The following is a 23,262-nucleotide window of genomic DNA, read 5'->3' as shown; positions in this document are numbered from 1 at the left end:
ATATGTGACCCCCTCACTCCTCTCCACCTGACACTCTCCTCTCTCCATCCTCACGCATCTCCAATCCCACTCCTCCTCACACTCCTCTCCAATCCCACTCCTCCTCACACTCCTCTCCAATACCTCCTCACACTCCTCTCCAATACCTCCTCACACTCCTCTCCAATACCTCCTCACACACCTCTCCAATACCTCCTCACACACCTCTCCAATACCTCCTCACACTCCTCTCCAATACCTCCTCACACTCCTCTCCAATACCTCCTCTCCAATACCTCCTCACACTCCTCTCCAATACCTCCTCACACTCCTCTCCAATACCTCCTCACACTCCTCTCCAATACCTCCCCACACTCTTCTCCAATACCTCCTCACACTCCTCTCCAATCCCTCACACTCCTCTGCAACCCCTCACACTCCTCTCCAATCCCTCACACTCGTCTTCAATTCCTCATACTCCCCTCCAATCGCGCCTCACTCGCCTCTCCAATCGCTCCTCACTCGCCTCTCCAATCGCTCCTCACTCGCCTCTCCAATCGGCATTCCCCGTCTCGTTTCCCTCGTTTTTCTCCTGTCTCGTTCTTTTTCTTGCTCCAAATCGGCCCGTCTCGCCCGTCGGCCCGTCGGAATCGGAAATCGGCCCGTCTTGCTTTCTTGCTTGCGCGTAAATAAATTGTGTTCATTACACCCTGGTGTAATGTTCATTGTTCATTACACCTAGGCCCTGGTGTTGGGCTAGCGGCTAGGGTGCCGGCTTAGGATCCTAGGATCCTGGGTTCGAATCCCGGTCAATCGCTGAATTAACGCCAGGGGGGTTGACTCAGCCTGTCATCCTTCCGAGGTCGGTTAATTGAGTACCAGTTCACTGGTAATTCCCTGCTTGTCGTTAAAGGCGGCAAAAAGGGTTGGCGTCAGGAAGGGCATCCGGCCGTAAAACATTGTTTCAAAAAGGGGACCGAAAAACAACAACAACCACAGTTCCCGAAAAAGGCCAACCCCCGCTTGCGGGGAAAAATGGCCTCTAAAGGTGGTTTTTACACCATTTCTGGATCTGATGACTTGCCAGTAACCATTTTGTAAAAATGAATGTGCAGCATCGAACTCAATATGTCGAAATGTCACACACAATCATGTATATACATGTGGGATGTGGGATATATACTATACATGTGGGACGTGTGTGTGTGTGTGTGTGTGTGTGTGTGTGTGTGTGTGTGTGTGTGTGTGTGTGTGTGTGTGTGTGCGCACACGTGCATATATGTGTGTGTGCGTGCATATATGTGTGTGTGTGTGTGTGTGTATATATATATATGTGTGTATGCATATGTGTGCATGTGTGTGCATGTGGGTCGATGTACATTTGTCTGTACGTGTGTGTGTGCATGTATGTGTGTGTATATATATGTGTGTGTGTGTTTTTGTGCATGTGTATATATGTGTGTGTCTGTATGTGAAGAAGCGGCTCTTCGTTTGCAAAGGAAGTCCACAAATAGCCTGAAATGACGCAGCTTTATTAAAAACCAACTTATACAGATCCGGAAGAAGCCAGACATCTACAGCAAGAACCAGCTTCATGCCACGTCCAGCCTTCCTGAAGCACATTGATTCGCAGTCCGTATAAATACTTGACAAGTTTATCAGAAAATCTCCGAGAGAACAAAGCGACTGGCGAGAGTCCCTCGCCGTCATCCTAGCCCCCACCGTCATCCGCTCTGTCATTCGGGGGAGTCAGCCCTTCCTTATCATTCGGACCAGATATAGTTTCGAAGCTCCGAGGTGACGAAAGATGTAACTCACAGAGAGAAGAGTGCATGCTTGGCCAGATAAGACCATCTAGGTGAAAAGGGCACACGTATACGAAAAACCATTTGCCCAACACGACCGAAGCGAGCCTTTCCTCATTTTAAACACAAACTGAAGCATGTTTATTGTAATTCAGGCGCCGCTATGATTATATGGAATATAATTAATGTTTTTTAAGTTTATATCTGCAATTCGAGCATTCTACTTGAAACTACACATTTCACGCGCGTATAAACGTCCGCCAGCCCGCGGCTCGAGGCGCCATCTGCGGACCGAATGGAGAGAATTTATGACCGGGCTTTATCTTGCATCGAGAGGGCACATGGAGGACGAGCCATCCGTCCAGCACGAAATGCATCGAGTACTTTCCCATTTATCCCCAGCAAAGCGAAAACCCCTTTATTTACTTATGTAAAACATTAAGCAACATTTTAGATCAAAACATATTATTCGACCGACGTTTTATACAGAATTCTAAGCAATAACGAATCTACGACTTGACATTCCTTCCTCTTGTCTCGTCGAGACAAAGTATCTTAAGAGACAACGTGCCACATCGGGCTTTATTGAAAAATAATTGTGTAATGCGGGTATTGAAAAAATAATTGTGTAATGCGGGTATCTCCCAAGGGCATATCGTGCGCCCAAAGCGCCTCGCCCGTGCATTTGGCGAGCGTGTCGTGCGGTGCGTGCTTGGAACCTGAGGGCTCAGAACATGAAAGTCCATTAACGTTTCGGATCCACAACGAAGGTGTCTGGTCCAGATGAGGTTCTGCTCCGCCAGAGGGCCCATCACCTCCCCTGCGGAACTTGCTCCCCCCACCCTTTGCAGACTCAGTCCTTGCAGATCTTCGAAGTTAATCAACCATCATGCCCATGAGGTCCCTCACGTGCTGCTGTTCTGGGGAATACATAATATTGTCAGTATCTTGTGTCTCAATTTCCTGGTCAGGGTACAGAGCGTAAAAATCCGATTCACTTGAAGCATTTGAACTTAATACATATGGAGCAAAGAGAGGAACTTCCTTTATGTCAAAGTCTCCCTTGGGCGCCTGGTCGGCTTGCGGGTCTAGGATATCCACGTCGGGTCCCTCGATCGCCAGACCCAGCGTCGCAATCAGATCCATAGTTGGGTCGGAAGGGGGCGTGCAGCTGTCAGCTTGTAATACATAAGCAGCGTTAGCCAGTACACGCAAGGGGTTTATAGCACAAGTATCACAGTCATCACAGACACCGTTACAGGCAGCAGCCAGTTCCCACATGGGATCCGCACAAGTATCACAGTCGTCACAAAATTCAATACAATTTTCTGGAGCGCTGGTCGCAACTGCCTTGTTGAAGGACCCGTTCAGGTCGACGGCCTCTGTGGTCAGAGCCATAGTCGTTGTCGGCGGCTTCTTCACTTTCCATCCTGTAAAATACTTTCTCATACAGAGGAGGACTAGAGATTTCATTAGTGCCCCCCAAATTACTACCCCGATTATCACAGCCAGTGCGGTCAATAACCACTTCACTATGGTGCCCGTCCATCCCTGGAACCAGTCAGTGAGCCAGCTAAATTTATAAGAGTTCTCGCGCGCGATCCGATCGATTGTCAGGGCGTGGCTAGTTTCCCTTAGTCTCACTATTGCGGCTGACACTCCTTCAGATGGATCGGGTATGTAAGTGCAACATTTTCCCTCTATAATTCCGCATACCCCCCCTTTCTCTGCCAAGAGCATGTCCAAAGCCACCCGATTCTGCATCACCATTGTACGCATGTGAATCACCGTATCCAATAGTATGTCATGAGCCGTAGCGGTGTCGTTTGCCACCTTTTCTAGGGCCAAAGCCAATTTATCTATCCGGAAACTATCCATGACTGTGCCCGCTCCTGGGAAGAAGAAACCAAACACCTTTTCCCATAGACTCCCGTGTAGTTTAGTGGTTCCATCTTCGTTCATGACTGACCTCTTATAACGCCTGTCCAAGGACTTTGGGTCTAGCTCATCCAGTATCTCAACGTCAGGAAGGACTGAACCCAGATAACATGTGCCCCCCCAATTATTTGGTAAATAGGGGTAAGCCTTGTCGCCGCATATAAACATTGTCCCATGGGGTGGGACCAGGTGGGTGGATAAGCACTGGAGTCCCTTTACCACCCCATTAATCCTACTAACCCCCCTAGAGAATGTTATAGCCGTTATGTTGTGGTTGCGTTTATCTTGCAGTACTATTCGTAATGTAATCCCCGAGCTCCCTTGTCCCAGCTTCCCGGGGAGAGTGTAGGCGCATTCTGATTCTCCCATACGCAAGTGGCCGGAACCCTGGAGGCAGACCGTCCCTTTCTGTGGTTTGACCCAGACGGGGGCAGGCCTCTCGGCCACATGGGCAATCATTGACGGGCGATAATTAAATTGTCGATTGCAACTCTTGCCGTTGTCAGCCCCTTCTCTTTCCAGCGTGGTGACTAAACATGGGGAATCGATAGGTTGTGAGCAGAGGTCATTGAGGGACAAGGGTAGCACTATCATGTGTATTCCTGTGGTGCCTGCTTGGGGAAAGTGCATGCACGACCAGCAGTGTGTCCTATTTTGAATTGTTGCCACCTCCCTGGCCACTTTCCAATATGTGTTTTCACCCTTCTTTGGGGCCTTATCCTGGGGTTGCGGCGTGAGTATGTATTCGATGCATGGTATGTAGTTCTTTTCGCCACCGGCCGCGCCAGGGGTCCAGACGCTGCACCGGACCTGCATGGTCATGTCTTTCCCTAGGCGTGTGCGTGTTTGTAGCTTAAAATCAGGGGTTCCCCATTGGTATCCTGGTTGGGCCAAGGTCTTAATGCTAGCTTGCCCGTCTTCCCGGAACTCTCGTTGCTTTTGTAGTACCATGCCAACGCGTCCAGGCCCTGCCGACAGTGCTAGCCAATTTATGTTCACCCAATTTGTGTGCAGGGCTTTCTGTTCGAAACATGGTAGTGATACTCTTTGTCCCCATGTTACGGTGAGGTGTCGGGTTTCGTTTTCGCATCTATTGGAATCGGAGTTTCCCCTAGCTGCTGTCGCTATCAATAGTATTGTACCTATGATTAGGCCCATCCTTACTGTGGTTGCTGTGGTGTAGTGTCTGGTGCTTGTATGGCCAACTTACAGTGCGTGGCGTGGATCCACGAAGTCTTGCCCTCGCAAAAGACTGCCGTTGGTGTAGTCAGCAACACCTGGACTGGTCCCTTCCACCTTGGTTCCAAGGCGTTCTTGCGGGTGAAGTGTTTTACGAGCACGTAATCGCCGGTCTGGAAGTCGTGGATGGCGTGGCTTGTTGGTTCAGGCAACGCCTCTCGTACCCGGGCGTGAATGCTGCGTGCCACATTGGACAATCCTCTGCAAAACTTTAAAAGCATGTCATCCATCACAGGCAAGTCAAGTTTGGACATGTCCATCGGTGCCGAAACAGGCAAACTCATAGGTCGTCCCATTAATATCTCGTGGGGGGAAAAGCCCGTGGTGCAGCCCGGGGTGGACCGGATACTCATTAACGCCAGCGGGAGTGCTTCCGGCCACTTCAAACCTGTGTCTGCACAGATCTTGGCTACCTTGAGTTTCAGCGTCCCATTGGTGCGTTCCACAAGTCCCGCTGATTGTGGGTGATAAGCGCAATGGAAAGATTGTTTCACGCCCAGTGCCTTTAGGATACCCTTAATCACCTCTCCCGTGAAGTGGCCCCCTTTGTCTGACGAAATTTTCTGAGGGATGCCGAATCTGCACATGAAATCCCGCACGAGGCGCTTGGCTACTGTCGGGGCGTCTGACTTAACGCATGGATAGGCCTCGACCCATTTTGTGAACATGTCCACGATTACCAGGACATATCGGAACGACATACTTGGTTCCATGTTAATAAAATCGAACTGGACATGACAGAAGGGCCCGATTGGCCGAGGATGGCCCGCATTATGTGGGTGCCTAGGGGGTGCCCCCCTGTTGTGTTGTTGGCAAACCGCGCATGACCGGCACACCTCTGATGCGATTCGCGACAGTCCCGGTGCCGCCCAGGTATAGTTTATCTGTTCCATCACCCCCCTCTGGCACACATGGCCATTTTGATGTCCCATACGTGCCAGCCAAGGCAGTAGTTCCTTGGGTGCTATCGGTTTTCCGTGAAGGGTCCACATCGCATTTGGTCCGGGGCGTGTGGCCCCTCTTTTTACCCAGTCATTGTGTTCGGCTGCTGTTGCTGCGTTTTGAAGTTTTATAACGTCCTCATTAGTTGGTGAGGCGGTGATGATGGTGCACCCAATTTGCGGGGAGGGGGTAGGTCCTGAGGTCGGTACGTTGGCAGTTTGCGTGTGTGCCCCCTTTGCTCGCGTTACCATCGGCATGTTCCGTCCTATTTGTTGGTTGGCCGCTTTTCCTGCCGCTGCGTCTGCTCTGGCGTTGCCTCGGGCGACGTCAGAGTCTGTCTTTTGGTGGCCGCGACATTTAATTACCGCGATAGCGCGGGGAAGCAAGATGCTTTGGAGTAGCCCTTCAACCAGTTCGCCGTTCTTTATGACCGAACCCGCGGATGTGAGAAAGCCTCGCATCTTCCAGATTGCCCCTTTGTCGTGAACTACCCCGTGCGCGTATGCTGAATCTGTATAAATGTTGACGGCCAGGTCCGCCGCCAAGCTGCATGCTCTAGTCAAGGCGCACAGCTCCGCCTGCTGGGCGGAAAATGTGGGCGGAAGGCGCCCACTTTCTACCGTCTCACTATCTGAACACACCGCGTATCCAGATAGCAAAGAGCCGTCCCATCCGCGTTTAGCCGACCCATCGACGTAGTACACACGATCGGGGTCGTCGAGGGGAACGTCCTTCAAGTCCGGACGTACCGTGGAGACTTGCTGTACTACATCGACACATACGTGGGGTTCGCCCTCCTCTGGGGTGGGCATCAGTGAGGCCGGGTTGAGTGTAGTGCAACGTTTAATGGTGACGTTGGCGGCCGTAATCAGTGCTGTTTCGTATTGCATTAATCTAGTGGTCGACAAATGTTGTGTTGTCCGCTGTAGTAACAGTGAAGTGACGCAGTGCGGTACCTGTAGCGTTACCGGGTGCCCCATCACAATGTCCGCTGTCCTTTCCACAGCGTACCTAGCCGCTGCCACGGCTTGCAGGCACACCGGAAACCCTTGCTCGACCGGTTCCAGCTTTTTACTAAAGTAGGCTACCGGTCGTTCCTTATCTCCATGAGTCTGTGTCAAAACGGACTGAGCAAAACCCCTTATTGCATGAGTGTAAAGGGTGAATGGTTTCGCATAATCGGGGAGTCCTAAAGTCGGTGCCGTTACCAATGCCTTTTTCAGCCCCTCGAAACAGCGCATCAATTCGTCCGTCCAAACCAAGTAGTTTGGTTCTCCTACTCTAGTGGCTTCGTACAGCGGTTTAGCAAGTAGCGCGTAGTCAATTATCCAAGAGCGGCAGTAACCCGTCATACCTAGGAAGCGCAACATCTGTCGTTGCGTACTTGGCCGTGGCGATTCCATGATGGCGGTCACCCGTCCAACATGCAGTTCCCGCTTCCCGTGTGAAATGGCATGACCCAAATAGGTTACTACCTTCCGTACAAATTGGAGCTTTCTCCGTCCCACCTTGTGGCCCTTGGCCGCCAAGGCTCTTAGCAGGGCCATGGAGTCCACTTCACAGGCTTCCTTGGAGGGGGAACAAATCAACAAGTCGTCAATGTATTGCAACAACACCGAACCCCCTTTTAGTTCCACGTCTGCCAAATCGCGGTGCAACGCTCGGGAGAACAGGGTGGGGCTGTCGGAGAACCCTTGGGGTAACACCGTCCAGGTGAACTGGCGCCCCCTAAAGGTGAAGGCGAACAAGTATTGTGACTCGGGTGCGATGGGTACGGAGAAAAAGGCCGAGCATAAGTCAATGACGGTAAAATGTGTTGCGTCCGGTGGAATAGATGTCATAAGGCCTTCCGCGTTCGGTACCACTGGGTGTATGCCTTGTATGACCTTATTCACTTCCCTCAAATCCTGCACGAACCTCCATTTATCCTGCATTGGTTTCTTTACGGGCAAAATTGGTGTGTTGCATTGGCTGTTAGTTTCTACAATTATTTTCTGTTTTACCAAAGATTGAATCACTGGCTCTATGCCCGCATCGGCCTCGTGCCGCAATTTATATTGTCTCACGTTTGGGAGGGACATTCCTGGTTGGACCGGTATTACCAGAGGTTTGGCATCGCGAATTCGCCCGACATCGTTGTCGTGTTGGGACCACAAATCGGCCGGAACCTCCTCCAAGAGGTCATCGGACTCGCCCGGGCCCTGAGACACCGTTCGTACAACGTGGTTGCCCTTTGGGGGCAGGTCTGTCTCTTCAAATTTTCCTTCTATACTCTGCTCCTCAAGGGTGATCAAATACCCTTCGTCATTGTCGAGCATCGTCACTGTCCAGTGGTCCACTTCATAAATGGCGCTGCACGGAATTTCTCGCAAACGCCCCATCATCCATCCTACACTTTCCGCCGGCCATCCTTTGGCGGTGGTGAGGGTAACATGGGCGCCCACCCCTGCGGGGTACTGAGACAACGCCCGCTGTTCCGCGGTTAGGGTTACCTCGACGCCTATTCCCTCCCGTCCAACCCATATATTTGACAATATTAGGTCCGAATTCTTACCTATTGACCCCTTTATCTTTCCTCGGTACTCGTCGTCATCGCCCCTAGCATCGTAGTAGGCCGTGCAATGGGGAGGGTTGTCCTTTATGTCTGTTGTAATTTGGTGTACGTGCAGCCAATCTCGCAACCCGTCACTCTGGGAGCATACTGTGTCTAGGACGTGTGCCCAAGAGGCCAAAGCCCCCTTTTCCAGGCTCCACCAGTAGGCGGTGGGGCCGGGCCGAGACAATGCCGTCATTAACAGATCGCGTTTGGATTCCGCGACATCTACAAAAACTCCCTGCTCCGTGCATGAAATTTGGCAGCCTAAACGGCAAAGTAAATCCCGTCCCAACAAGTTAGTCGGGGCGGTGGTAGTCATCAAGAAAGCGTGTCTAGCCTCTAATGGGCCGCACACCACTCTTACCTCTTCTGAAATGGGAAGCGCTTGGGGCAAGCCTGAAACTCCCACTATCTGAACATCTCTATCAGTGGGGCGCAAAGATGGTAGCTGCCCTTCGTTAATAGTACTGCGAGTCGCGCCCGTATCTACGAGAAAATCTACCGGTTGCCCATCCACGTCTAGTGTCCAGGTCGGCTCCTCGGTTGGTGTCATAGTCAAGAGGGGGCATTCTACGGGCGGCCCGCCGGCGTCCCGTCAATAGGCTACTTGATTTCTCTGTGGCGGGTATCCCTGGCGGGGCCCCCGGCAGTCACGTTTCCAATGTCCCATCCGTCCGCAACGGAAGCACGCCCCTTGTGGAGCGGTGGATGCGGGATGCCCGTTACTGTTGCGCTGACCCTGTTGCGTCGGACGCCTCGCAGGCTGTTGGTTCCGCTGTCCCCATTGTGGCGGCCCATTCCCGTTTGCTCCGCTTGGGGCCCAATAACTTGGGGGAGGCCCATCGATTTGGGGAGGGGGTCCCTGTGGATACCCGTTCTGGGGAGGGGGCGTTTGTACTGCCCAGGTCTGTGGAGGGGGTGGTTGCATGGCCCAGCTCTGCGGCGGTGGAGGGGGCCCCTGCATGTTCCAGTTTTGGGGAGGGGGCCCTTGTGGGTTCCAATTTTGGGGAGGGGGCCCTTGTGGGTTCCAATTTTGGGGAGGGGGCCCTTGTGTCCGCATGTCGACTCGTCCATTGTCGTTGTCATCAGCGTCATTTTCGTTTTCGTCGTCGCGCCCCCACTCTTCGTTGGGCTCTAACCTGGTGTCCCGATTCTGGGCCCGTCCTTGGCCTTGATTTCCCTTCTTATTTTGGTTGAGTCGGTCCCGTTTCTCCTGGACGAGCATTTGCAACATGTCGTCCTTAACATCGGCCTTCTTCTCGTCGCCCTCGCCACATTGTTCGGCCGCTTCGACTAGTTGGTCGGTTGGGGTGTTTCTCCATCCTATCATAGCCGTTTGAATGCGCTTCTTAACTGCCGGTCTCATTCCTTCTACAAAAAAGTTGTTCACTACAGCGTGAGGGAGATCTTGTGCCCGCACCTGGCCCAGTCCTCCCCACCTTAACACTGCTCGTTCTACCCTCTCTTTCCAATCGAGGGCTGCTTCGCCATGCTTCTGTTTTAGGCCGTATATTTTATTCCAATCTGGCCCCGCGGCTGGCATCAGTGCGGTATGTACCCCGGCCAACAATAAGTCGACCAGGGCCTCCCAATCGGCGAGGGTCTGGGCCGCGGTTTGGGCCGGGGGCGGTGCTACATTTGGCCAGCGTGCGTGTACTTTGGCCTGGTCCCACACCCGCGCGGGCAATACAGCCTTCCCCATGTGGCAGACGTCCCGCCAATCTGCGCCTGTATTTTGTATCCACAACCGCATAAATTCCGGTATCTGACCGGGATGTTCAGCCAGCAGGGTTCTCACCCGCTCCTGCATAGACGCCAAATCTGATTCCCTCCAGGGTATCCTGATGTTAATGGGTGCCCCCCTGTTCAGTCCTATTGTTTTTAAAGGACACATCCCAATTGCAGGTTGTGGGTTCTCTGATTCCGTGCACCCTTCCAATGAGGGGTACAGTTCTCCTGGCCCCTCTGGGGCCGCGAACCCGCTGTCCGCCCCATTAATTTCTTGTCCTCTAAAAGGATTGCCCGGGCTAAGGTGAACCTGAGGGGCGGCTGGTCTAGTTTTCTGGGGGTCTAACCCCTGGGGGAACAGGGGCGGGGGTGGGAGAGGTGGCGCCTGTAGCCCTAGGACAGGGCTCAGGGCTTGGGGGGGTAGAGGCATGGTGGCTACCTCCCCTGTCGCGGGGTCTTGGTCCGGATTATGGACGAGCGGCATTAGCCGCTGATTTGCTTGCTTAACTACCTCCTTAATTGTTTTGTCCTGAACCTTGTCTGCTTGTTTCTTTTGGCCCTGAAGCTTCAGTACTTCCCCTGCCAAGCTAGCCTGTCTTGAGGCTGCCAGTCGCTTCATTCCTTCCTTTTCCCACCAGCCATACACTTTCCAGTAATCGGGTGGGAAGTGTTTCCTTTCCCTTTCTAGCTTATCCAAAGCTCCGTACAACACTTCCAACTTGTCAAGTGCAAACGATCCCTCCTCTGGCCAGGGATTATTTAAATCTTTAGTTAACACAGCCCAGTCCTTTAATGGTCTTACCGCGGCAAAATGATGCCTCTTAAACATGAAAGATGCCGGGGTTCCCTTAAGGGGTTCCCCTTCTTTCATTAGCTTGCTTCCCATCTTATTGCTCTGAGCTGATCCTTCCTGGAAAGTTCTCGGCCTGGCTCAACCTTTACGGCTGTCCGACCTCACTTTTCCCCTTCCCCTTGTTAACTTATAACGTTACCCTTATCGAACGTTATCTTTACCGATATCCTGCGCAAATCCTTTTACTGGCCATGTTCTTATGGCCCTCTTAAGTTAGCCACAGCCCTTCGTTCCCTGGCATGCAATGGCATACCCCATCTTGTCTCTGGGCTGTTCCTTCCTGGAAAAATCTTGGCCACCTGGCTTCAACCTATATGGCTGTCCGACCTCATTTTCCCCTCCTGGTGCTAACTGTAACTTTAAGCTTACTGTTAAGTCCTTACTGGTATCCTTAATTGTTTATCCTGGCTTTAACAAAGCCACGTCATTCTGAGGCCTAAAATGAGCCTTTACTTACAATTCTGTTCGAGTGCAGGCAGCGCGGAGACAGGGAGACTGAAGCCGCTCGAGGGAGGAAGGTACGAATTTGGAATAATAGCCCTCTGATATAAAACAACTCTCACCTTTAATCAAATCAACGTGCCGGCGCCGGCCTCAGGCAGCCTTCCTCCTGTCCCTCGGGCTCCGTTTCCCGTCGTCCGGTGCTGCACCCCACTCCTGGTACCATCTGTGAAGAAGCGGCTCTTCGTTTGCAAAGGAAGTCCACAAATAGCCTGAAATGACGCAGCTTTATTAAAAACCAACTTATACAGATCCGGAAGAAGCCAGACATCTACAGCAAGAACCAGCTTCATGCCACGTCCAGCCTTCCTGAAGCACATTGATTCGCAGTCCGTATAAATACTTGACAAGTTTATCAGAAAATCTCCGAGAGAACAAAGCGACTGGCGAGAGTCCCTCGCCGTCATCCTAGCCCCCACCGTCATCCGCTCTGTCATTCGGGGGAGTCAGCCCTTCCTTATCATTCGGACCAGATATAGTTTCGAAGCTCCGAGGTGACGAAAGATGTAACTCACAGAGAGAAGAGTGCATGCTTGGCCAGATAAGACCATCTAGGTGAAAAGGGCACACGTATACGAAAAACCATTTGCCCAACACGACCGAAGCGAGCCTTTCCTCATTTTAAACACAAACTGAAGCATGTTTATTGTAATTCAGGCGCCGCTATGATTATATGGAATATAATTAATGTTTTTTAAGTTTATATCTGAAATTCGAGCATTCTACTTGAAACTACACATTTCACGCGCGTATAAACGTCCGCCAGCCCGCGGCTCGAGGCGCCATCTGCGGACCGAATGGAGAGAATTTATGACCGGGCTTTATCTTGCATCGAGAGGGCACATGGAGGACGAGCCATCCGTCCAGCACGAAATGCATCGAGTACTTTCCCATTTATCCCCAGCAAAGCGAAAACCCCTTTATTTACTTATGTAAAACATTAAGCAACATTTTAGATCAAAACATATTATTCGACCGACGTTTTATACAGAATTCTAAGCAATAACGAATCTACGACTTGACATGTATGTGTATATATGTGTGTGTGTGTGTATATGTGTGTGTGTGTTTGTGTGTGTGTGTGTGTGTATGTGTGTGTGTGTGTGTATGTATGTGTGTGTGTGTGTGTGCGTGGGTGTACATGTGTGTATGTGTATATATTAGGGTGGTTCTCAAATGTACACCAAAAAATTAAATTGGACTTTTTTCAGGTGCTTGTTGCTAAAATTGTTCCTTACTAGGGCATGCCCGTACTATATATAAGCTAGGACGTGCCCGTACGTGGGTGCCCGTTCCTTGCCAAAAAAAAAAAAAAAAAAAAATTGTGTAGGGGTGTGTGTGTGTAAACATCCTAGGGCGTGCCCGTACGTGGGTGCAAAAAAACATGCGTGCAAACAACAACAAAAAAAAACTTTGAAACCACGTGGCAGTAACGACCACAGAACCCCCTCCCCCCCCCCTCTATTTACATGAATGGTTTGGTCCATTCGCAACGACCACAGAACCCCCCCCCCCTCTATTTACATGCAATGGTTTGGTCCAAAGCGAACGGCTTGCAGTGTTTGGTAAAGAAATCGCCATAGCTCGGTAACTACTTCTCCGATTAATATGAAACCTTGAAAAGGCACATCCTCGGGTCCCCAGCAATATACCTGGCAAGTTTAAAGTATATCGGACCGGTAGTTGTCGAGAAACAGCGGTCACAGACAAACATACACACATACACACATACACACATACACACATACAAACACACATACACACAGAGATTAATGGAATTATAGATAGATTGTGAAAATATGAAATGTGCCAAAGTTGGTTTCTATACGACTTTATTTGCTACTGTCACACATGGGTTGAAAATTACAATGTTTCATTATCGACACACAAAATTGTTTTTAATAAACTAACACTCAGATGTAATCCCAAATCAGTAAGAATGTATGACAATCATCATAAACACACAGAGTAAGAGTCCTCCAGACCATTGATTCCTCATTAATAAGTTCTGTCGTAAATTATTTCCTCCTTATCTTCTTTGCGTCGGGGAACTGATGGTGATGCCACTCAACAACTTGCAACAGGTACTGGTGCTGCTGTTCATCCTTTGTCAAGACTTGATTGTAGTCCTGTATTAATGCTACACCACGTTCTGCAAAGTCGTTGACAGTGGCAATACCGCGCAAGACTTGCTGTGATGACTGAAATGATGGGTCATCGGCCCACTCACCAGGGTCCTTTTCTAGGAAGTCAGTATTGACTTTGAATGCAGTAAAAATTCGCAGTGAGGCAGAAGTAACAAAATCTGCAACAGTCTTGGCAGCGATGGCTTCTTTTGCTGTAAGATCCACATGTACCCGTGGTTGAGGATTCTCTTGGCATTCTTCTTTAAGAGCAGCTACTATCATTCGCTTGACATCAAGCTCAACACTATCGTCAAACAGAGCAAGTCCTGCCAGTTCTTCGCTGAGGGACCACAAGTGATTGGAAAGCTTTTTGCTGGTGGCTTCGGCAATCACTGAATCAGGATAGAAAATGAGTGCTTTTAAGAGAGCTAGGTCTCCAGCGGGAGCACCAATGGCAGATGGAGCGCTGAACCAGGCTTTGGTATACACTGCTCCAACAAATGCTGTAAAACGCTTTATGCCAGTGAGTTCCTTTGGGGTCAGTTAAAACTGATCACGGAACAAGTAGATCTTGATTCCATAAATCACACGGGCCATCCATCTTGCCCGATGCATGGCTCCTGGCTGCATGAACCTGAATCCTCTCGGAGGACGCTCACCAAACAGAATAATAGTCAACTCAAGAAGTTCACGGTAGTCATCTCGTAGTTGGCCCGATTCCAGTTTCTGGATGCAGAATGAAACGACATCTTCTTTGCAACTTAAAAATACACCTGAAACTACAGAGTCCAGGTCATCAGGCATCATTGGCTTAAACTTGCTTTGGTCAATGGAATTCCAGTTTGACTGGAAACGCTTGAAGACTGCTATCTCAGGTCCTTTTGATGGACCAAGAAATGGTTTGAATGCTGCCATTGCTGCCTCTACCACTAATTCCAGAATGTGATGCCGGCATGCAAAATGTAATAGTGGTCGTCCAAGCTTTTGCTGCAAAATAGTGCATGCACCAAGTGCTGAACCAGTGTTGCTGGCTGTCGTGTCAAAGCTCATACCTGCCACCATGTCTTGCAAATGCCATTCTTCGAGGCATTGCATAATAGCAGCAGCTGTTGCTAGTCCAGTTCCTGCTGGCAGCTTTGGCACACCCAGAAGCTTTCCAGTTCCTTGTGGGTCACTGACAATGACAGGAAGGCGATCAACTTTTTTAGTCCCATCGTCTGGAAGGAGCTTGCCATCCCAATGAACCACCAGACTTGTGTTTGGAGCATAGGATGCCTGGATGTCACCTGCAATTGTCTTCCGTTGGATCCGCCTGGATTTCCTGATCGATGTGCGGTTGATGGCCAACTCTGAAGGGTCGTGTCCCAGAGCAGAGGCTGCTGCTGACAAGATGTGAACAGCTGATCGATCGCTAACCTTGGTGCGGTCGAGAGCTGCTGTTAGGTCCGGTGTAACAATGCTACTTGCATGCTTTCGGCTCTGCCTCTTTGAAGCAGATAGAACAGCAGAGTCGTCATGATCACTGGCTTCAGCACTGCTGTCTGTTGATGATGCTAGCTCAAGAGTCTCCTCTCGGGCTGCTTGCTTCTCTTTTTCATGCTGCTCTCTTTCAGTCAACACCTTGTCGTGTTGATGTGTCCGCTCCTCTTTTCCTGCTAGCACCTTGTCAACACCAACCATAAAGCCCCGTCGACCTGGCTCCCGTTGTGCCTTAAGGAATTCATGGTCCTCTGGTATTTTGATCAGATCAAGGACATCAACATGAGCAATGTCAAATAAGTCATGTCGACCGGTTTGAAACTGCTCTTCTTTCTTTATCTGAGGGACAGATCGCCGGCTCTTTCCTTTCAGGATGGATCTGTATTGTTCTACTTTTCTCTCTAGTTTTGCAATGATATTCCGCTCATCTGCAGTGGGGATCCGTGCTTTCTCCCAGATGCATAATGTCTCACAAACAACAGTTGTTGCAGCACTGCTTATGTCCAATTTCTCAGCATGATGTAGCTTAAAGTATCGCTGCAGAATCTCTTGCCAAGATGGGAGCCGAGTTTCTGGTAGTTTTTCAAGATGGCAGCCTATCAGCCACACATGGTTCTTTTTTCTGGTTGCTCTTCTTGAAGTACTTGCACTCGCCATCATAACTGAAACAAACCGAAATAATTTCTGTATAGTGCTGATTAGCAGATTAGCAGGGGCCATGTGACAGTGGTAAAAGTTTTCAAAATGAAATGAAATTTTACCCAATTTGTTCTCTCTACAGGTGTAATAAAAAAATGGAAAAGCACTTTAGAAAAGTTAATGTTTACGTTTGAGGACCACCCTAGATATATATATGTGTGTGTATATGTGTGTATGTGTATATGTGTATGTGTGTGCATGTGTGTCGGTGTACATGTGTGTGTACACGTGTGTATGTGTGTGTATATATTTGTGTATGTGTGTATGTGTATATATGTGTTTGTCTGTATGTGTGTCTGTATGTGTATATATATGTGTGTGCATGTGTGTGGGTGTACATGTGTGTGTATGTGTGTGTGTGTGTGTGTGTGTGTGTGTGTATGTATATGTGTGTATGTGTATGCATGTATGTGTGTGTGTATGTGTATATGTGTATGTGTCTGTGTGTGTATATGTGTATGTGTGTGCATGTGTGTGTATACATATGTGTATGTGTATATGTGTGTGTGTATATATGCATGTGTCGGTGTACATGTGTGTGTACGTGTACGTGTGTGTGTGTGTGTGTGTGTGTGTGTGTGCGTGTGTGTGTATGTGTGTTTGCATGTGTGTGTATATGTGTGTGTGTATGTGTATATGTGTGTATGTGTATATGTGTATGTGTGTCGGTGTACGTGTGTGTGTGTGTGTGTGTGTGTGTGTGTGTGTGTGTGTGTGTGTGTGTGTTTGTGTGGGTGTGTGAATAAGAGAGAGACCGAATTGTGAGATACAGAAATGAAAAAACGAGGTGTATGTGTGTGTGTGTGTGTGTGTGTGTGTGTGTGTGTGTGTGTGTGTTATTGTGAAACTGCATGTGCAGGTGCAGCATCTAACTCAATATGTAGAAATGTCACACACGTCCATGCCCGTGGGATTCCCACGGGTGACCCCACTAGTATATATATATTATATATATATACAGACTTGGCATTTAATATGGAATATTTTTTTTGTGGGGGTGAACTTACTTTTCAAGATGTCTTAGAACCAAAAGTTCATTGGAATTATGTTGAAATTATTCTAGATTTTGTTAATATGACATTTAAAAGAAACAAAAACCACATTTGACATTTCAAAGCAAATAAATTGATCCTTGAAAGTGATGAAAGCTGACATCGAACTCAATTCATGGACAGTACTGTGTTAAACTTCTGTACGTTTTCCAGAAGTATCTCTTTATTTTGCACATTAGCCAACATTTTTTTTAACAAAAACAAAAGTTAAATTACGACTGGGATTACGGACAGTAAAATTACAGTTCAGTACTTCGTGTGACCCCCACGAGCATTCAGGAGAGCACGTACACGTTGACGCATGCTGTTCACGAGATTTGCCAAGGTTTGGACAGGAATCGCTTGCCATGCAGTGACAATAGCCTGCTGCAATTCACACACAGAGGTCGGCTGCTGGTCCAAGTTGTCGATTTGACACGTTAATTCTGCCCACAAGTTCTCTGTCGGATTCATATCCGTGGACATGGCAGGCCACTCCATATGCTCTACACCACGGTCAGCAAGAAAGTGTTGGATCATGCGAGCATGATGAGGCCGTGCATTGTCATCTTGGAAGACAAAGTTTCCTCGAAAGGCTGCCCGAACAAATGGAAGCATTGTTTCTTCCAGAATGGCCCTGTGCTTGAACTGGTTCAGGTTTCCATTCAGAACAACCAGGTCAGTTTTGCCCCCTGCACGAAAAGCAGCCCAAATGGTCACCCCACTGCCTCCAGCTTGGACTCTTGGCACTATACAATCTTCGTTGTAGGCTTCCTGCACTTGTCTGCGCACTCGGATGAGCCATCTTGACGACAGACCAGAAATCTAGACTCGTCACTGAAGATCACGTGATTCCAGTGTCCTGGCTGCCATTGACGGTGCTCTCTGGCCCACTGCAATCGGCGCTGATGGTGTTGTCTGGTCAGACGTGGCTTTCTCAGGGGACGCCTGGCACGATAGCCTGCTTGAACCAGTCGTTGGTCGACTAGCCTTCTGGATACAGGCACATTTGTCAGTTGCTGCCACTCAGCCCTAAGCCGATTAGATGACTTGGTATGGCATTTGCAGACTAACCGGTGCAGCTGGCGATCATCTCTCCTTGTGGTTCTGCGTGGACGTCCTGGCCTCGGTATTGGAGTAGGGACACTCCTCTGAGCATTTCGTTTCAGGATCTTTGACACCTGACCTTGAGTGATGCCATACTGCCGAGCAATAGCACGCTGTTTCATGCCGGAATTTCGTAAAGCCACCACTCCATGACAAACAGCATTGTCAAGTTGACGGACCATCTCCAGAGGAAGCGGCAATAACTTTTGTAGATGTGCAGCAGTTGTTTTCCACTAATACAGAACGCAACAACCCTTGTATACCCGACTGTGAAGCCAATCATCAAATGCACCTGTCCGGAGATTTTGCCACGCCCCCTGTGATATAATCCTCTTGTTGACTTCTTGCTGCGACAGACAATCAGTGACATGGTTCTTTTAACAAATAAATCACCAAAGTGTAAAAGAAACTCACCAGATTGATATACTGAGTTAAGAAAGTAAACCCAGGTCAAGAAAAAAAAAAATTCCAAATTAAATGCCAAGTCTGTATATATATTGTTACGGACGCGGTTCAAGATGTTAATTTACCGAGCGGTGGTATTACTGTGACCGAACAGTTATTCCCCGACTAGAACCCGATTCAACCCAAACGTTGGCCGTATCGCACCGCAGCTGCTCAATCTGGAAAACTCTAAAGCGACCGAATGCAAAGAGGAAGAAGACGTACAGAAGAGTAATTGGATTTATTATTTACACATATAAGCAGGAAGAAAGCAATCACGTTTATTTACAGAAGATATTAGATACACAGTGCAACGCTAGCTTACCTACAGTCTTAATTAACCCAGGGACAGAACAAACACGGACAGACTCACGCGGGGAATGATAATAGGACTGGCGGGAGATGGATGGCTGGCGGGATAGGGAGATCCAACTGGTCCTGCAACCGATCGACTCGTTGGGCAGCCGCTGCTCCTTTGTGGCCCTGCTCCAAACTGCCGTCCAGGCCTCACGCTGCTGTGGCTGCAGTTTCGGTGGCTCCAGCTGCAGTAAATGCAGTTTCGGTGGCTCGAGCTGCAGTAAATGCAGTTTCGGTGGCTCGAGCTGCAGCTCAACTCTGGACTTCTCTCGGACTCAACTCAAAGCGCCTCTCTTGGACTCAACCGCTTGGACTTCCTCTCGTCTCTCTGTAAAAGCTCATCTCCTTGAGAAACGCCCTAGCTGCGGGTTATATAGGCCCCGCCCCACAACCTTCGCGAACCTCCTCGATGTTTCTCTCCACACCCTCTCCAAGTCCAACCCCTTGTTCATGGTTGGTTGAGTGGGGCTGACTCACTCCTCCCCTCTATGACGAGGTGGGGACCCGCCTTTCTTCCCCAACCCTGCCTCGTGGCCAATGGCGGCAATTGTTGGTTGGCCATGCGAATGGCAATTGACGAAAAGGGGGAATGGAAGTTTTGGGAGTGGGAATGAAGGGAATCTATCTCTTTCACTGGTGCAATGGAGTATTTCAATTAATGGGAGACACAGCCTTACCCTAAAACACATAATAAGATATAAGCTATCGAACAGGGGTATTCTATGATTAACTGTGGTGTGGATGCTTTATGGACTAATTATGGGACGCCCTTTGACCTTTACACAGCTCCGGAGGCAGGAGGCACAGAATAAACAATAATAATAATAAAGCACACAATAAAAAAAATACAGTCCTCATATCCGCAACACTGCACCCTCCTCCTCTTAGGCACGGCCCGGGCCTACAACTTTTATTTAGTGTGACACGTAGGTGTAGTTCCCTCTACTTTTAACCTGACCCTGAGTGCGACAGTTTTAAAACATAAATAAATGTGTCCCGCTGCTCCATTGCACCCTGCCTAACTGACTTACGCCCACAGTTAACCGAATTGCGGAATGGTCTTCAAACTACACACTGACGGTGGGGAGCATTATTTACAATGACTCTGCTTTTATTTACAAAACTAACCCAGGACCTGTAATTGTTCTTTCTGGGGGGAGACAGTCTGCTCTGTATCGACGCACCATGAAAGCACCCAAAAACGCACCAATACACCCCCAAGCACCAATCGGTGCAGTCATCACTGTTCATCAATGTTCAACAATAAAAAATAACCAAACAACCCCTAACCCTGCAGGTGATCTCTTGCTCTTTGGCTCCCTCTGCTGGCTATTACTATTTCTTCCAGTTGTTGTCTTTCTTTCATTTTCTTACTGGCGGCCTATTTGTATTAAAACTTGCACCCAATGTGTCCTTTTTATTTTATTTTATTTATGGCCCACAGGGCCGACTAGTGTGGTTCACCTGTGGGGCATCGGTGCCCTGTGGCCAAGGTCCGCCAGCAAGATTTCGGGCCCTCATGGCCGGTTCCAGCAGAGGGGCCATGCCCCAACCCATGGGGTCCATAAGTGGTGCTCGGCCACAGACCTGTGGTCCATCATGTGGTGCATCGATGCAGACAGCTGGTTCTGAGAGTTCCGGGCGCACAATGGCCGACTCACGCACGCTCCCCTCGGCGCCCAATGGCGCACAGGTCATGTGGGAGACAAAAGAGACAAATGAGCGAGGGGTAAGGTCACAAGGGTACACATCAATAAGGCAATGCAAGGTGAAATGCGTACGGAGGGCGAAGTGAGAAAGCTCGTCCCTACCGTACGTCACCCCCCTGTCACCTACACTACCCTTGCCCTTACCCCATATGTACAAAAATCTACACCTTTACAAATTCATCACTACTGTCACGTCTTCCCCTTATTTCCCTTATACCAAATTCGTCTCCACAATCCCTCTACTTCAAAATTTGCCATCACCCAATTCATCATCAATCCTCATAAGGAGGAAGAGATGGAACATCAAAGCACAATGTCACACCCACGTCATGATGCGTCTCACAATCCAAAACATTTGCCTCAAAAAATAATAAACATGGCATGGTGCGGAGTACCTGTCACCTCAGGTGAGTGGATGCAGATGGTGCGAGGAGATCCTTCATCCTATCTATCCTCTAAATGACTTTAACACACTTTACACTACCCGGGGTCTTTCCCTGCCAATCCATTGGCCAACTTACACTATGGGTTCTAAAAACCAATTCCCATTGACCAAACTGTGGTGCTTCTCAATTTGGGGTCTCACTCCCCCGATTCATCTCCCGGTGCCCTTGCACAATTTCTGGGCTGTGACGTGTAGCTCTCCCAGCAGGTCTACCCACCTGCACACCTCCACCACTGTAGTTGCCACCCGAGCTTACCTGCTCCTTAACCTAACCTATCTACTGGGGAAGGCCCCTCCTGGCCCTGTCACCCCTCGGTGCCCTCTGGCACTGGGCTACCCGGGTCCGTCCTCCGGATCCTCGGGCCCCATCCACAACAACTCTACCGGCTCCCAGAGCCCACCTGCGGCCTCACCTGGCCGACATCCTCACAGTGGTGGAGTGCCCAAAAAAACTACACACACTAACAGGCTACACGCCCAGCCATTTCCACAACACTAATGCACCCATCCAAACATCATTCTTCCACCCGCACCACAGATGCCAATATCCAACCACAATTTACCTATACCCTCTACCTAACCTTTACACTACCCGCCCCGGGTATTCGTGATGGGGGTCCACTCTTCCCCCATTCACACCTCCGCACCATCCACTCCACTCCACAGTTCCCATCCTACTCACTCCACGACCATCCATTCCAATACTCCAGATATTCCACACTACCATTTATTCCATACACCTGTTCCTCATACCTGTTGTTGCACACCTGTGCACTCACACCTGGTGCCACCTGCACCCTCCTTCTCCCTGGACCATTTGGTCAACACAACACACATCACCATCACCATCACTCAAACACTGCTCCACACACCTGTCCAGTTGCACACCTGTGCAATCACACCTGGTCAATCACACCTGTTCACAATACACTTCTATACACCTCCAACACTCACACGGCATCATCTCATCTAACTACTCCCCTCTGAAACGTGCGCTTCCCAGTCGCCCCTTTAAACTATTGCGCTCCCTCGTCATTATAATCCACACTAATCTACCTGCGTCCCCACTACAGGTATCCTTGTCACTAACTAATCTTAACGTTGCCTAATGTCATCTTCTAGGGCCCTACACACAATATCCTAACCCACCCGGGCTAGTTTTCACTGCCATACACCCCATAATCTAGTGCTCCTTTGCCCCCCTCTGTGAGGGATGGTGGATTGGCCATCCCTTCACATGGGGCAACTCTTACTGTAAATTTTGCTCGTCCAAATCCAACAAATCAAAAATTTTCTATTTACTGCCAATTCTATTCACTTTTCTAAATTTCGGATCAAAACACTCACCTCATCACCCGTCTACTTATTAGATCCTCTCGGTGCGCCAATTCACGTCTACAGCCCGGCTTCGTAAAGCCGAGCAATGAATGCGGGTTGTTTGGTGCCAGCGGCTGGATACGTCGGACATTCTGTGCAGGGAAGGAGGTTTACCCGGGCCGAGATCCCACGCACCACCCCGGCACGGAGCCATCCAATGTCCCAATCTCGACCTGCCGGAACGTCTCAATAAAAAGTGGTCGCCATGACGACCCTTCCTATCGGGCTGCCCGCTCCGCCTAGTGGAGCACGGACGCGGCCGTTCAAAGCGAGGCCCAGCGTGGATCGCGTACGGCGGTCCTTTCGGACCCGCCGCGGTTCAGATCCCCGCTGGTTCTCGCGGCACGCGAAGCCCGGCGCGCACCGAGGGCCCGATTCGGCTAAATGTCGTTCTAACCGCTAACCCGGTTACCGTCGGTGCCTCACCTGCATGCTTACACGCATACGCTACCCCTTTCTTGCTCATACATCCAGCCGTTCCCATGCTCCTCGTCGTACCTTCTCTTAAGGCCCGGTCACAACCCACCGTGCGTGTTTTTAGTCCGTACGTTTTTTGGGGAGGCCACGGCCGCCACGTTTTTCCGAAAACGTGGGGAGGGAGTGGCAAGAGTAGGGAGAGAGTACGTCAACGCACGTCACTCGCACGGTTGCGCAAGGTGTAAGTACGCGGCCCGCACGCCACGCCTGGCCGTGAGCGGTTGCGTGCATCGTACGTTGCACACGTGGTAAGTGAGTTGTACGTGCTTACAACTTGCTTACAACGTACGATCTCCGTGCGATTGCCACGTTATCGTACGGAGGCCGTACTTACACATGCTGCTCACGTACGGTGTCCTTACTCACTCGCATGTTGTAAGTGCGTGGAAGTGCGCCGTCTGTAGAGCAAGTGACCGTGGGAAAAATTTAA

Source organism: Myxine glutinosa, chromosome 5 (genome assembly GCF_964187855.1).
Source record: "Myxine glutinosa chromosome 5, kmMyxGlut1.1, whole genome shotgun sequence".
NCBI lineage: Eukaryota > Metazoa > Chordata > Myxini > Myxiniformes > Myxinidae > Myxine > Myxine glutinosa.
This window is presented reverse-complemented; position numbering follows the sequence as displayed.